The sequence below is a fragment of the Cucurbita maxima genome, unplaced genomic scaffold (assembly GCF_002738345.1).
Source record: "Cucurbita maxima cultivar Rimu unplaced genomic scaffold, Cmax_1.0 Cma_Scf00066, whole genome shotgun sequence".
Taxonomy (NCBI): domain Eukaryota; kingdom Viridiplantae; phylum Streptophyta; class Magnoliopsida; order Cucurbitales; family Cucurbitaceae; genus Cucurbita; species Cucurbita maxima.
This window is the reverse complement of record NW_019272082.1, coordinates 175,429-191,501: the sequence shown is the minus strand read 5'-3', so window position 1 is coordinate 191,501 and position 16,073 is coordinate 175,429.

Here is a 16,073-nt window from a genome sequence, read left to right as displayed (position 1 = left end):
ATTATGACATGTCATAACATAACATAGCTTTTTGTAACACAACATGACATTTAATTTATATCATAATATTATTTGGTATATCATATAGCGCCACATAATATAACATCACATATCAAATCATATCACACATATGACATGTGGAATGCCATTGGGCACGTGTTATCGTACATAAAACAATTCTTCTAACCAAACCGATAATAGAGCCATTTACTTAGTTAAACTCAAATCCATCTTCTTGATAATATTAATAAAAAGTAAAAGTTGGATTCCGATTGAAGATATTAAATATCTATCTTCATGGCAAGATGTGTATTGAAAATTCCTTATCTTTGACTCTAAGGGTACGATATCGGCATAAATAATGAATCAACATTTCCACTATGCCGTAAAGAATGTCTCAGTCGATGAGACGTAAAAAAAACAATAATATAATATAAGTAATAAGTATTTTTAATTATTTAAAAAGTGTAAAAGGTCTATTCATTAACTTTTTATTCCTTTAATATTTTTATAAATTGGGTCCTCTCCTCTTTTGAGTTGAGAGGAATATTCATTAAAATATAACCATACAATATTTATTTTAAAAAAAATGCACAAAGCCCATATTTTTCAATTTTCATTTTTTTGAAAAACTTTTTATAATTTTTATAACTAAAAACGATGTTATATAAATTATAAAAAAAATCTTTAAAAAATATTTAAAAGTTTCATTTTAAGTTCGACATGATCATAAGTCAATTTGTTGACCCAAATGACTGATCTATATACGATCCAAGTGGGCCAACTTAATCTTCGAAATGGTGGCAAGTGAATGGGTTGGGCTGGCTAGGTCAATCAAACATTGACTTTCAACCAAATTTTGAATCGAGTCAGGTGGGGTTTAGACGGACCTTTGGGCTATGGGCTCATTGATGAGACTGAGATTAGATTGAGGATGAAATGTGATGCGTCACAATTATATTTTTCTGGGACTTTGAAACACGATTGTGCGACACTTACTCACTCTCAAGTAAGTCAACAAACTTTTAGGTCGTCGTTGCAACAAATGACGTATCCTCAAGTCTCTAAGTCCCCCTCTTGAACGGTTGTTGAAAATCAGGTCAGAGATTTAAAAAAAAAAAAAAAACGTTTGGAAAGTAATATTATAAGCTAAAATTGATATAGATAACATATAACCCTACATAGGTTAAATTGACAATTGTATCTACCTACCGTATATTTTGAGGCAAGCATATCTGTGACACGATGTGAGAGTTCAATTTGTGGACGAGACTTTGCATGCGAAGTCTTAGAGGGAGACCAATGTTGCTATGGTAACCCTAACTAGTTGAGTTTAAGAACCCTCGTAAATGCTTTAGATATGCAACCCGTAGTTTACAAATTCTAAAACTCTCCAATCAAGTTGATTTCATTACAAATGATTACAGCGATGGAAATTTGTTCTAACAACATTTTATAAGAATATAACATTTAGATCTGAATATATTTAAGAACCTCAAAACGATAAGGAATCACTCCAAGAAAAAGTAAAATTCAGATTAACTTGTTGATTAAATATCTGAAGACAAGACGATTTGTTTGAGATTCAAATCAGTTTGAATAATTCTAAGTCTTATATATTTAATTAATTTGAATTTTATTTAAATTTAAAATATAATATTTATTTTAATATATCTAATAATAAATTAGAAAAGTAATATTTATTTAATTTTAATGATCATAAGTCTTATATATTTAATATTATTTTAATATTTAATAACATCGAAAGTAACCATAAAAGTAATTCAAGAAAACTAAAGAAAGGCAAGGACAAAGATGTTAAGCCGACATTTCTATACCTAAGAAGTAAAGGAAGAAAAAGTAAGCTTTAAAGGATTAAAAAAAAAAAAAAAAATCATTTTTTTTTTTCAATTTTAAGAAAATTTTTAGATTTTTAATTACTCATCTGAAGGAATTTCAAGAAACAGGAAAAATGTCTAGCGAAGATGAAGAAGTTTTAGAAAAATTATAGATTTTCAAAAAAAATAATATTAAAATATTCGAAAAATACAAAGTACCAAAATACCCCTAAAAATATGGATAATTATGAAAATGTCATTCTGCTCAAGAATTAGAACTTCCACATTGACATCGTGCACAAAATTCATCAAATCTCAAAAACCAACCATTGGATCTCCTCCAAAATTGAACAAAATCTAGAACGTTCACAGATCATCACATCCAAAAGTCATAATTTAAATGGGAAGTCGGTAGCTTGCTGATCGAAGCAGATATTTCCGACGAATTATCAAAAAAAATTCAATCTCTAAATCACGATGATTTTGGAGTTTTCAACATCAATGGAAGTTTTCCCTAAATTATAAAGTTGGGGCATTAGTATGGAACAAGAATTGAGCAAAGTCAAATTCCCAATTGCAAGCTATTAGTGTTTAGATTTTGTGTCTCCTATTCTCAAATTTCTTCCAAATTCGAGAGAAATTCTCCACTATTTCCCTTCAAACTTGTTCCTACAGTTTCTAAACAAGATCACCCAAAAGTTCTATGAAGAAATCGAGTGATGAAAGTGTATAGAAACCATTCCCCCAATCAAATCTACCATTGACAAGCTTCAAGGAAAACTAGAAAAACCAATCTGAGCCAACACACAAATTCTTCGAGCAAGGCCAATCCCAATCAATTTCTACACCTCCAAGGAGTGTTTCCATAGAAGACCATGAAGAGAAATAACCTCAGGAACGTCCCAATTGAAGGAAATTCGTTTCGAGTAAAATTTGGGGGTTAGCATCAAATTCCTGTCTACGGTTCCTTTTTCTTCAAATTAAGGATTTCTTTAGCTTTAGAGGGTTAACTTGAGAAACTTTGATGAACGAATCGAATGCTGAAACATCGTAGAACGAGCTACCCAAGAGAACGAAAATCTGGTGACACACACTCGAAGTAGTTCCTCCAAACCAATTCCTTTAGCTTGAGTGAATGATAAGGAAGAGGTTCCATGAAGAAATCGGGCCTTGAAAACTCCTAGAATTGGCTGCCCAATAAGAAATTCCTTGTTTTAGCCCGAGTGAGAAATCAGTTTTTGGACGAACTTTGTAGGCGAATATATTAGCCTACAATCCACGAGATGGTGTAAAATCAATCCCTAGCTCTTCCTTGTAACACCATCTTTTAAGTTTCTTGAAGAAATTGAAGGGAGAAACGTTGTAGAAGGAGAGTTTTAAATGGTGGCGCGATACAAAACATGCGTCTTCTTCCTGTCTAGAGGAAGATGACGATGACGTGGCCAGTTCAAATGAACCGGCCATGTCAACCCAAAATTCGACCTTTCCTCATTTTCATTAATTTTAATATTTTCTAACTAGTTCTCATGACCAATTTTATATTTTTAGAAACTAGACACCATAAGGAGTCTGTGAAAGAAAAATTGAGGTAATACAAACACCTGAAACTTGAAAACGGAGGTACTGGATATCAACCACGAGGTAAGTAGCCAACTTAGACTTTTCTTAACAAATACTTGTAGGAATTGCTTGAATTTGTATACGAACCTTAGATCAAGTATGAATTAAGAATATATGAAAGAAAAACTCAAAGAACCGTGAGTTAAGGTCCTAAACCGATCAAATTGCTTGAGATTTAAGTAATGTTAAAATTACTCACTAAATGAACTTAGTTGCCTATGAAATTTTAATGCTGAGCATATTATAGCATTTTAAGATTACATATGAATTTGGTGGTCATTGGATTAGAGTAAGTATGTAAACCAAGAAACGGTATAAAATTACCATAATGTCCCTAAGGTAGTTTACCTTCGGTTCATGACTTATATGACCTTCAAATGTTATGAAACTATGTAATAGATCTTATTTTATGATGTTTCATGATTCTATGAAGTTTGAAAGCCATTGAAACATGTTAAGTAGCAAAACCAAGAATTTTGGAGTAAAATGACCAAAATGCCCCTAGGACTACTTATGATATTTAAAGGTCTATACGTGCTCCAAATGACCTACTACTTTCTATAAGGCCTATTCTTAAGGAAATGAAGATATATTTGACATTTTAAGTTGATTAGAGCAAGTTTGGAACCTAAACCAAGTTAGGACCTAAGAAACAACTTAAGACTCTAACTCTTCTAGAACCCTCTAAAGAATTCATTAGGACTCTATATCACTTTTTAGAATAACTCATGCTTGTTATTATCATGGGTTCATATGTTTACGAATGCATGTTACAACTTATTGCCTCTAGGAATTATGAACCTCAGAAACTTACAAGATTGAGAACCAAGAACAATACCACACAAGCTCTACAACTACCAAAGTAAGAAGAATGCTAGGTACCACTCAAGGATAAGGAAGCTTTGAGTGTAGGTATTCAAACTATGCTGCTTGGAAAGTATGAGGCCTTGAGCATAGGTATTCAGGTTGTATCACAAAGAAAGTCCTGGATGCAGGGTTTCAGACTACACTGTTTGGAATGCATGAGACCTTGAGTATTCCGACTATGCCGCTCGGAACGTATGAAGCCTTGGGTGTAGGTTTTTAGGCTGTATCACAGGGTAAGCCCTGGATGCAGGATTTCAAACTACGTTGCTTGGAAGCATGAAGCCTTGGGCATAGGTATTCAGGCTGTATAACAGGGCAAGCCTTGTGATGGAGTTAATATAACACATGCAGAAGCAATTTGGATATTAGGCACTCTTAGAACATCAACTATAGTAAATAACTAGCATGTTCATAAGTATTAAAACTCAAGGTCTTTGAGTACTAATCTTTTGTAGTTCAAATTCCTTTTTCCTCACGAACTGGTTTCGAACCACCACTAGTGTCTTCTCCACTATTCTCCGGCCTTAGAATGGGATTGTGAAATCCGGTGTGTGACTAAACTTGGGAGGGATTAGTATATATGAAGAGAGAGTTTGTGAGAGTTTTTCTTAAGGTTTTCCCAAGGGAGAGGTTCCATGTATCTTGATCTATCTATTTATAGAGTCATGTTGTATGTTCATGCAAATTTGAGATAACCAAATTTTGACACTCAAAATTCCACTCAAATGTGTGGGATTACGTGGCAAGCATGCAAGTTTGAGTTAACCAAATTTTGACACTCAAAATTCACTCAAATTTGTTGGTTTATTTAGCAAGCATGCAAGTTTGGTTAAACCAAATTTTGACACCTTAAAATTACACTAACTCAAACATAGATTTTTTCATTAAATGCAGTTAACATTTTGACTTTCTTCATTTTAATTCAACAATTAATTTGAATAATTAATTTCAAATTAAAGTAATATTAAATGATTAATTAAATTATTTAATTAATATTTAATATTAATTCAAATGTCAATCTCAATCAATTCCGACACATATTTGATTAAAATGTTTAAATCTTATTTAAATATCTCATATTCTCTCTTTTTTGTTTAATTTGTAAATAAAACAAAAATGCGGTTAAATATATCGTATATATGTACCGCATATTCCCTAATTTAAATTCGAACACTTCGAACTCACTCGTCACACTGTTCTATGGTTTATTCCGATATGAGCTAGCAGAGGAACCTAATGGACCTATAGATCATGGGCTCCAACGATCCAAGATTCATCGGTTAAAATCATTAACCTTGTTAACCAACATTCGTTAACTACTAGGACACTCCACTATAGCCTAGTAGTTGCACTCCCCACACTATAGATATATTTCTGACCATTTGATATAACCATGATTAGTAAGTCGATCCTTCACAGGTTGTTCGTAACTAGAGCTGGGTCAATTTACCATTTTACCCTAAAGTTACTTCTTGTTTCTTATGTCCCATTGATCCTCTAATGAACAATTGGTTTGTGGTCCAACAAGTAAACCGAATCTCTCTCAAGTCAATGAGAGGGTGGGGCCCCTTGTTCAAGATTTGGAGTCATAGTTAAGGGAACTACCTCTCTTCTATCCCTAAAAGTGGGTAGGAGTGAATTTCATCTTGCACCCCACGTCCCCAGCCATTCACCCAGTCTTACCCCTGAAATGAGAGGCCTATTGATTCGGCGAACTCGAGCCACTCTCACCCATGCAAACCTAAGGATAATTCCAAATAAACAGGAGTTCATGGCTATCTCAAGATTAAGATCGAATTACCTAGGTCATCAAATAAAAAGAAAATCAGTCTCAACAGTAAATGACATTATAAAGTAAAAGTAATTTTCTTCATGGTCCGATTTTATACAATACTCATTGCATAGGACGCTCCCACTCACATGTCTCCGCATGTACAATTTAGTGATCACATTGTTTATGTCATATACAAAAGTGAGCCGCATCCATAGTGTCCCCAAGATAAGATACTCAGTCTTATCCTTGTACTATAGATCATTTTGACTATATACTTAAACTTGATCCACTCTTATATTTCTACATATAGTTCAAGTAATCATACTATAGTCAGAGTGTTCTTAGTTTATTGGATTTAGATTAATAATCGTAAAATTAGATAACAATATTTACTGAATAAACATCAATAATAACTTTATTGAAAATAGAATAAGTTTTTGTTTACAAACTATGAGTTTTAAGACATAAAACCCAACACCTTGGATGCAGAATCATACTACATCGCTTCGAACGTAAGAAGCCTTAGATGTAGGTTTTTAGGTTATGTGGCTTAGAACACACGAAACCTTGGACTTAGGTTTTTAGACCATATCGTAGGGAAAGCCCTAGATGCGGGTTTAGACTATGTTGCTTGTGTTGAACACAACTCTTTGTGGAAAACACATGCACTCTTTATTAACACCAATCGAGAAGAGAATACAAGACATTTTGTAGAATACTACTACTATGTGTTTCTTGGGATGAAAACCTAGGTAGGATGGAGGGGTATTTATACTAGAGCTACGCAATCTACTCCTAACAAATCTAAATATCTTTCCCTAAAATATCTAGATCTCTTTCCTAAAATATCTAGTTATCTTTATTCTAAAATATCTAAATCATTTTACTAAAATAAATATAAATGGGCTCATACAATTATTGAGCTTGATTCGGCTAGTGATGATACTTTAACACTCTCCCTTAGCACTAGTCCTCAATCACTGCACCATGTTCAGCTGACAACGAAAGCTCTCATGTTAGCCCTTTTGTAAACAAGCCTACCACTTGGTCATCTGTCTTGATCTTCTACATCTCGATTTCTTCCTTTAGAACTTTCTCTCTAATGAAATGGTAGTGCACCTCCACATGCTTTGTTCTAACATGAAACACCGGATTTTCTGCTAGACGAATCGAAGATTGGTTGTCGCAATCAAGTGGTATTGGATAGTCAATTTTCTGGTGCAAATCTTCCAACAAGAGTTTCAGCCATGTACTTTCTTGAGCTGCTTTGTACTCTGCTTCTCTAATTGACAATAATACTGTTGATTGTCTTTTGCTACCCCAAAAAATTATTCTCGAATCAAGCTTGAACACATACGGTATCCAACTAGCTTGCAAACTTCACTTCTTTTGTACAAACGATTATAGTTGATTGTACCTTTGACATATCTCAAGATTTGTCGAGCCGCATCCAAATGAGGCTTCTTTGGACTTTGCATGTACTGACTAATGACTCCAACTCCATTCTCAAATTTCTTCAGTTGGACCATGTAGAACTCTCTGTTTAACACTTCGTGTAGGAAAGCATTCTTCATATCCATCTGCCATAATTTCCAATCTTTATTTACCACAAGTACGGGAGGAACCTGTATGATAGTGATTTTCGCCACTGGACTAAACGTTTCATCATAGTCTAGTCCATATTCTTGAGAGAACCATCGAGCTACATATTGAGTCTTGTATCTATCGATTGATCCATCCGAGAGACACATTATTTCAAAAGCCCACTTGCAAGAGATGAATTTGATATCTTTTGGTCTTGGTACTAGTTCTTAAGTTTGATTTTTCTCCAGAGCTATAATTTCTTCATTCATTTCGTGTTGCAAGCCGTATTTTGTGATGCTTCTTCATACGTCTCTGGCTCTTTAACTTCGTCTTCTATCATAACTATATCGGCATACTTTGGATTTGGCTTTTGAATTCTTTCTGACTGTCTAAGTCGTTGTGGGGCCATTTTCTTTTCACTAGGTTTGCTTGGTTTAGTCACTTCTTGTTCACCAAGATCTATGTCATTTGGATCTTTAGGCACGTTAGCACTTAAGCAAATGTGTACAATTTGCTGCCCCATCTTCTATGGAAGGATATCTTCAATTTTCTCCCCAGTCTTCTGTGGAAGAATTTATTCAGTGTTGCCCAAGTCGGGTAATATTTGTATTAAATAAAAGCTATGTTCCTTATTCAGTTAGGTTGTTTTGACGTCTCAAACTTCTGAATTCACGCCAATGGAAGAGCGTAATTCTAGCTACAATTTTTGGCCAACTTGGGCTATGTCTTCGCCCACTTTTCTATTTTTTGTAATTAGTTTTTCTATTTTTGTAATTAGATTTGTTATTTAAAGAATTGAGAAATAAAACATGAGTCTTCAGCAAATCTCTCTCCCTCTCTCCTTTTACTTATGCTATTTTTTCTTTCGAAGAAACCTTGGCCAGTTTTTTGGTCGACATTTTCCTCCGAATGACCAGAGTCAACAAGAGCCAGGTTGAAGCCATCGGTGGTATATCATTTCAGAGGAGCCAACCTTATCAACAGTCAAGGTGAATAGCTCAAGTGTTTATAGTGTCGATTAATAAAAAACAGGTCTCAGGTTCGAGTAGAAGAAAATGCAAAGCATGAAAAACACACACATCGCTGCCACTGTCGAGTAGAAGAATATGCAAGAAAAGCACTTCAAATTGTCGATTCATCACCAGAGATGGCTTAGATAGAACCAATTGTTCATTATCTAATGGATTTTTTCGTTGGTTTAACTGAATAACTAAATAAAATATATAGATCCGTCGACCTATACATGGAACGTCCAGTGCCAAAGTCACTAAATGGGTAAGTCGTCAATCCCTAAAACGGACTATGTAATGTACTTTATCTGCTGGGTTATGGGTGGGCATTTTACCAAAGGTTTCTATTGTATCAATGTCACTGAATTGGTAAGTCGTCAATCCCTATATGGATAATACACATTCCAGTTCAACGAGCCTAATTCTAATTGTTTTGTTCCGAAGCAAACCACGGGGCGGTTCGTCCTATTCAGATATTCACGACCAAGAAACACTGGATTCTCTTTCGGGTAGGCCCTGAAAGGAGAAGGAAGGCTGGAATGCCAACAGGCGTCTATTATTGAATTCACCCGACCCGATAGTACCCCATTTTTGGAACGTCCAGTGCCAAAGTCACTGAATGGGTAAGTCGCCAATCCCTAAAACGGACTATGTAATGTACTTTATCTGCTGGGTTACGGGTGGGCATTTTACCAGAGGTTTCTATTGTATCAATCTACCCTTGTTTAATTCCTGTTGAAGCATATACTCGGGGGGGGGTGCAGGGCGGACGATTTCAAAGCGGACTCCCATTCATTAGATAGAGAAGATCGCCAAGATTTCGTGATCCGCTGCCGAACTTATTCCTTCCAATTCAACGGGCATTCTCAACATGCATTCAAAGGACTCGAACCTCCACGCTCTTTAGCACGAGATTTTGAGTCTCGCGTGTCTACCATTTCACCACCAAGGCATCTTGAAAGTGAAATATGATATCTATCTAGTGTGATGTATGGAATATATGACAACGGTGGAGTGTTAGAGTATTTCTATTGCTCGGTCATGTTATATAGGTCCGAGTCGGACATCCAATTGCTTCGATTTGAATTATCCGGATGATGCCTTACTATTATATCAAAAAGATGGACAATCAAACCTATTTCTTGATTTGCATTTCATTGACTATTATATATTCTCCTACAATCATTAGCATTTCGTTGGAATAAGCATATTATATATCCCTCATTCTCGGGGGCAAATTTCTTAAAAAAAAGGCAGTGGCCCAATTTGAAAATACCAACTAACACTTTCTTTATAAAATGTTGTCTTTTTGTCAAGATTGAAAATGCAGCAAACATTAAAGAAAAACATCGAAATTTGAAATTGTTGTTTGAATCCGCGTATAAGGAGCACTTTAGCGAATATCGATTTTTCGATACTATGTGTCTATGGTACCCTCTTTTAGTTGTTTTTCGTATGGGTAAAACATATACCCCTTGTTTCAATTCAACAAAAGAATTTATGGACTATATCCCGATTTTCCTCTATTTTTTTTACTTGACTTTATTTTTCATCCTAAAGTCAACAAGTGTTATTTCATCGTTTATTTTAATTTAGTGAAACTAGAGTCGATCTTTAAATTATGGTCACCATTTGAAGTTGAGCATCAAAGGTAGTTCCAACTCAGTCCATAGATCTTCTTGAAAAATTTCCGGCTATGGGAGGGGTTGCAAGATTGCTATGAGCTGGAGCTGTTGTCGACCTACTAGCCGATGCTAGATGTTGAGCCTCCGAACCTGCACCTTCTTCAGTCCGACACAAGAAGCTTCCATTAGTCAATAATTAAAGTCAAATAGAATTACAACACACTATTGAAACAGAAACGTGAAAAATTCATCGTACTCTTTCCCAATCAAACAAAGTTATGTATGAAATCTGGAGTAAAAAGACATCAGCAACTTATTGGTTAAAAAGAGAAATGAATGCACAACACCTATCCATTTTTTACTTTTTCACAATTTTATTTCCCTAAAATTTGTTTTTTGTCACTTCTGTTTGGAAAGAAAGGTAAAAATAAGAAAGACATTATTCCATCATTTTCACGTACCACCCATAAAAAATTCATCTCGAAGTGATTAGAAGGGTTCATAAGGAGTTGGGAAATCCAAGAAGTTTCCTTAAAATTGGAAAAATGATCTTTTTTACCTTTCTGTTTACCATGTCTTTTCCAAACATTTTTCAAAGGCCTAGAATAATTATGAAATCTTGTTAGGACATTTAGTCATACTTGAGATCTTGTAAAATACATGCATAAGTACAATAACAACAATGAACATATAGAATGAGTTCAATTTAGATTAACTGAACTCATAAGAAAAAACTTAAAAGAAAGTTTTAGACTTGTTACTCTATTTGATTGGTTGGGCGTGTGACTAAAAAAGGGAGTGGGAAAAGCGTGTGTTTACAAGCGGCATGGGTGTGCAGCATGCGACAACAGTGACTAGCGTGAGCACGATGCAATGCAAAGCAACGCTCAGAGGTGGATTGAAGGGCATGTGATGGCTAGCGGCTATTTAAGGCAAGGGTGTGCGGTGTATCATGCGATATCTACGATACAATGATGAGGATCTGCGAGGGGGTACATCTGCGATGGTTGAAGAAAACCCTAAATGCATTGAAAGAATATGAAATACTTAGAGTGACTAGGATATTTATCCAATGAACTCAAAACCAAAACCAAACCAAAATAATCCACGTAAAAATACTATCTTGATCAACCCAACTCTTATAATTCGAGTTGAGTTAATTGGATTTATTAGGCTTTTGTGTTTGATGTACATCCTATTGTAACAAAAGCAAAAACAAGATCAATCACACTCACACACCCATGAAACATAAATTAAATAAAGAGAAATAAAGATTTAGGTGGTTGTGAGATAAGAAATTCCATTACATCTACGGGCAGCAACCAACCACAATAATCAAAATGTTTACAAACGGTATATCTCACATTCTCTCACTCTCATTCGACAAAGTTCCTCCGAAATGTCACAAGGAAAATACAAAATAACGCTCAATCTCAATGTCTCACAATCATCCTAGACAATCCTTTATACAAGCATAAAAACATTAATGTTCATACAAGAATCAAAATGATTCATATATCAATATTGGAGATAGAACTAAAATGGGAGATGAGCCAAATGAATTTGAATAAATATTCATGAACCAATTCTTTAGGATAACTTTTCATTGTTTTGTTGGATTGATCTTTGTTTTAATCTAATATTTATTTATTTGCATTTAAAATTGAGTAATTATTATTAATCGTAACTAAGTAAACTAGAAAACAAATTTAGAGGACAACATAAATTTTCATACCAATTAATCACTGTTATTAATACTTGGATGGTACATTTGTTGGCTACAAAACACTTCTTGATATTCTAATTTATCATTCTCCACCTTTGTAATATTACTAACGGAAGGTTCAACCATATCAAAGATCATTCTTTTGGCGTCTTTGCATGAAGTTTCAGCGATTTTATTATTATAAGCCAATTTAATGTCTTCCAAGCTCAACTCAATCCAAGAATTTGTTGAGCAATAATTAAAATTGATTGTTACTTCAGTGGTTGATGTTCCCTTCGATGTCTTCATATGTTACTTCACTAATTTTAACTCCTAAATTCTATTCATGAAAACAATAACCATCAAAAATAGGGTATGAAAATTGAATAAATAAAGGACATTTTTCAAATTTTTTCCATGTAAACTTGTTTTAAATTTTAAACGAAACCCTAAACTAGATGAGCTTTGAAACTAAAACCTAAAGCCAAAAAAAAAATGTTAAAATCAATCCATTTAAAATATATATATAAAACAATAACATATTAATGTTATTGGGATTGCTCTGAAAGTCCTATATTATCTCGACAGTTCGGAGTATACGTAAGTTAGGGCAACTATTTCTAATGGTTGGAGATCTTTGTCGAAATTTAAGAATAAAATCATAAAATCTTAGGATTAAAAGTGTAAATTCATTACCCATAAAGTCTTAACTTTATTTTGCCAAGATAAGTCTCTTAATTTAAGACATAGTCTTAACCAAATGAATTCTATTCTAAAATTTAAGCTCTATACATCAAATTTAAAGTTTAAATATAATTTGAAAAAAGTTGACAGGCATGGATTAATGAAGAAATATACCTGACCGTGACAGCCATGATGATATGAACAATAATTTTGATCAATTACGATAGAGTTTTCCACGTTCGATCCATAATAATATGTTGAAACTGAACATATCCAGCGAAGCCATTGCTTGGTCTTCTCCACGACTTAATTCTCACTTCATTCTGAGTCTCCATGAAATTACATGATTTTACTGTCACGTTTCACACTCCAGCCTCATCGGCTTCTTTTCCCAAGCTCCTAATGCTATGAACACACAATCAATCGAACACAAAAAAATTTTGTGAGTTTAATTTCCTCATCCTAAGGTAATATATTATATAATTATTTTGATCTAAGATAATTTTAAAATTGTTTAAATCACTTTTCTTAGGTTTAAAGTAACATATTTTTAATCATTAAATTTGATTTAACATCTAGCTATATTTTTAAAATTAATTTTCATATCATCAAATCATTAAAAAGCATGTTTTTGAAGTAATTTTGAATGTAATAAATCTATTTAAAACCGTTTTAAAAAACATTTTCAAACATGTTTGTCATCTCCTATCTTTAGCTACGGGTATGTAGTGGTCTACCTGTAATACTTTCCATCCACAAGTTGGAGGTCTCTGAACCAATTGAAATGCAGTCGTCACCGGTGCCAATGTTCGAGCTGAGGATGATCACATCGGATGATTGTTGCACATGGATGTCATCAGTGTTTGGACTATTGCCGGCAGCCGAGACATTTACTCCTATCATATGCATATTTTTGCACCCAAGCACCACAATGCTGAATATTTGGCTGTTAATTGAAGATAATTCATTGATGTTTACGTTTTGTGCATTAACGATTTCAAGATTCTACCAATTTAAAACAATCCAAAGTGAGAACTAGTACAAATTTAAATTAGTATAGTAAACAATTTAATTCATTTTCTTTCAACTTCTAGTCCAAGACGAACTTTTCAAATTTTGTTATATATTTACTCAACTTAAATTTTGCATACAGTGGCTCCATTGGGACAACTTTGCCCCGAGTGTTTACATTTTCATAAGTCAGTTCCTTGCTCATCAAGAACACCACTAGAAATGGAAAGCTCATTTAGGTCCCTAAACACAATCCAAGATCAAGCTTTAGCTAGAATCGGAATGTCGGAAGAAGTCACAAGAGTGCCCTCGATGCGAACAGTAATAGCATTATTCTGCCCATTAAAGCTCCCATTTTGAACATAGAATATGCCATTGGGCACATAAATAATGGTCGGTGCCGACGAGCCAGAGGCATTGTCCCATGCCTTTTGAAGCACAGGCGAGACGTCAGTCTTTCCATCGGGCTTTGCTCCGAGACTAATAATATCAAATGTTAATTCAGTAGCTAAGGAAAAGAAGAAGCCGGAAGGATCCAAGACGAGCCATAATAAAATATTACAAGTATTTGTGACAAGTCCAAGAGAAGAAAATGTAGTGGAAAATTGAAGAGTTGTAGAGTGATATTTATAAGCTAATTAAGAATGATATTTAAATTGTTAATTTTTTAAAAAATATCTAAAAAATCGTACTAAGACTTAATCAGACGAAATTTAAGTAATATAGGAGAATCTGATATTCGATGGTACGGATAATAAATTTTACTCTAATTCCAACTTACTTGAAGACTTTGATCGTTTGCCTCAAGTATTAATATTTTTATTATTTATATACCGTTCAACTCTTTTTAATTCTATTATATCTGATCGTTTGACTCATACCAACATTTGGTATTTCCAAGTCTACTTTTGTGCAATAGATATCAATTAATTTTATTGGTCTGTGATTTGATATCAAAATAGATTTGTCTGCTAATCGATTTTATTTTTGTTTGAACTTAAGAAGGGATGCGAGATTATAAGGACAAAAACGCTTTCAAAAAGGTTATATTTTAAGAAATGGGAATTCAACCAACCTTGACAAAGTATCTATGAATATATAGATATATAGAAAGTTGAAATGAAAATGAGAAAGAAAGTAAAAAGAAGGATTTGTGTGCAAATTCATTAGTTTAATAACAACTTCCAGAATACTTTTACTTCTTTACTTTTTTTGAATACCAATTCTAAATCTATTCTTAATAGTAAAACAATTATTTGAATTTTTATTTGCAAATATGTAAAAAAATGAGATTGTATAAAAGAATTACATTTCAATACTAATTCTTTTATACAACCGTCTATAAAACATTAGTAATAATACAAAACGAGATTCTTAGGATATATAGATAAATAAATAAAGTCTAATACTCGAGCATTATAAATATAGAGAATTGAACTTTAAATTGGTCATGGATTTACATAAGTTGACCTAGATGCTAATGGATTCACATAAGTTGACCTAGATGCTAAGGACAAAATAGAATTTTCATTAAGGACAAATGGGTGACATAAACCTAAGCTAAACAAGTGGTCTTACTATCGGCATGATTATATTTGATGTTGACATGTGCCATATGGTTCTGTACGTGTCATATATATTAATATGTGTGAATTGTTTATGAATCGATATGATTATTATATCATGTGTATATGTTATTATATGCGAATTGTATAATGATACTTACGGTATGATATGCTCAATGATAGGATACGAGAAGGATGTGATAAAGATACTGTAACGATAGGTCTAAGGATATGCATAAGGAAATGATATGACTACGAGGATATGATTATAATAGATTGATAGAACGATATGGTCATGATATGTTCCTATAATGGTAAGACTAGGATAAGTTAATGAAACAATATGATTTAAGATATGTTGGGATACGATATGACTAAGGTATGTTTATGAAATGATATGACTATGATAACAAGGATGATAAGACTATGGCAAGTTTAGGAATCGATATGGCTAGGATATGCATATGGAAACAATATGACTAAGGTATGCTCATGAAATGATATGACTATGAGATGTATAAGGACGATAAAACTATGATAAGTTTAGGAAACGATATGGCTAGAACATGCATATGGAAACGATATGATTACGAAGTGTTTATAAAAGGATATGATTATGATACGACATATTTATGATATAATATATCATGATGCGATATGACATGATATGACATGAAAATGATATGAAATATGTTACAGTACGAGATATGTGATAAATTGAAATTATCATGATGTGATATGTTATGATATGATATGTATATGATGAAAATTATTATGTCTAGAAGCATGG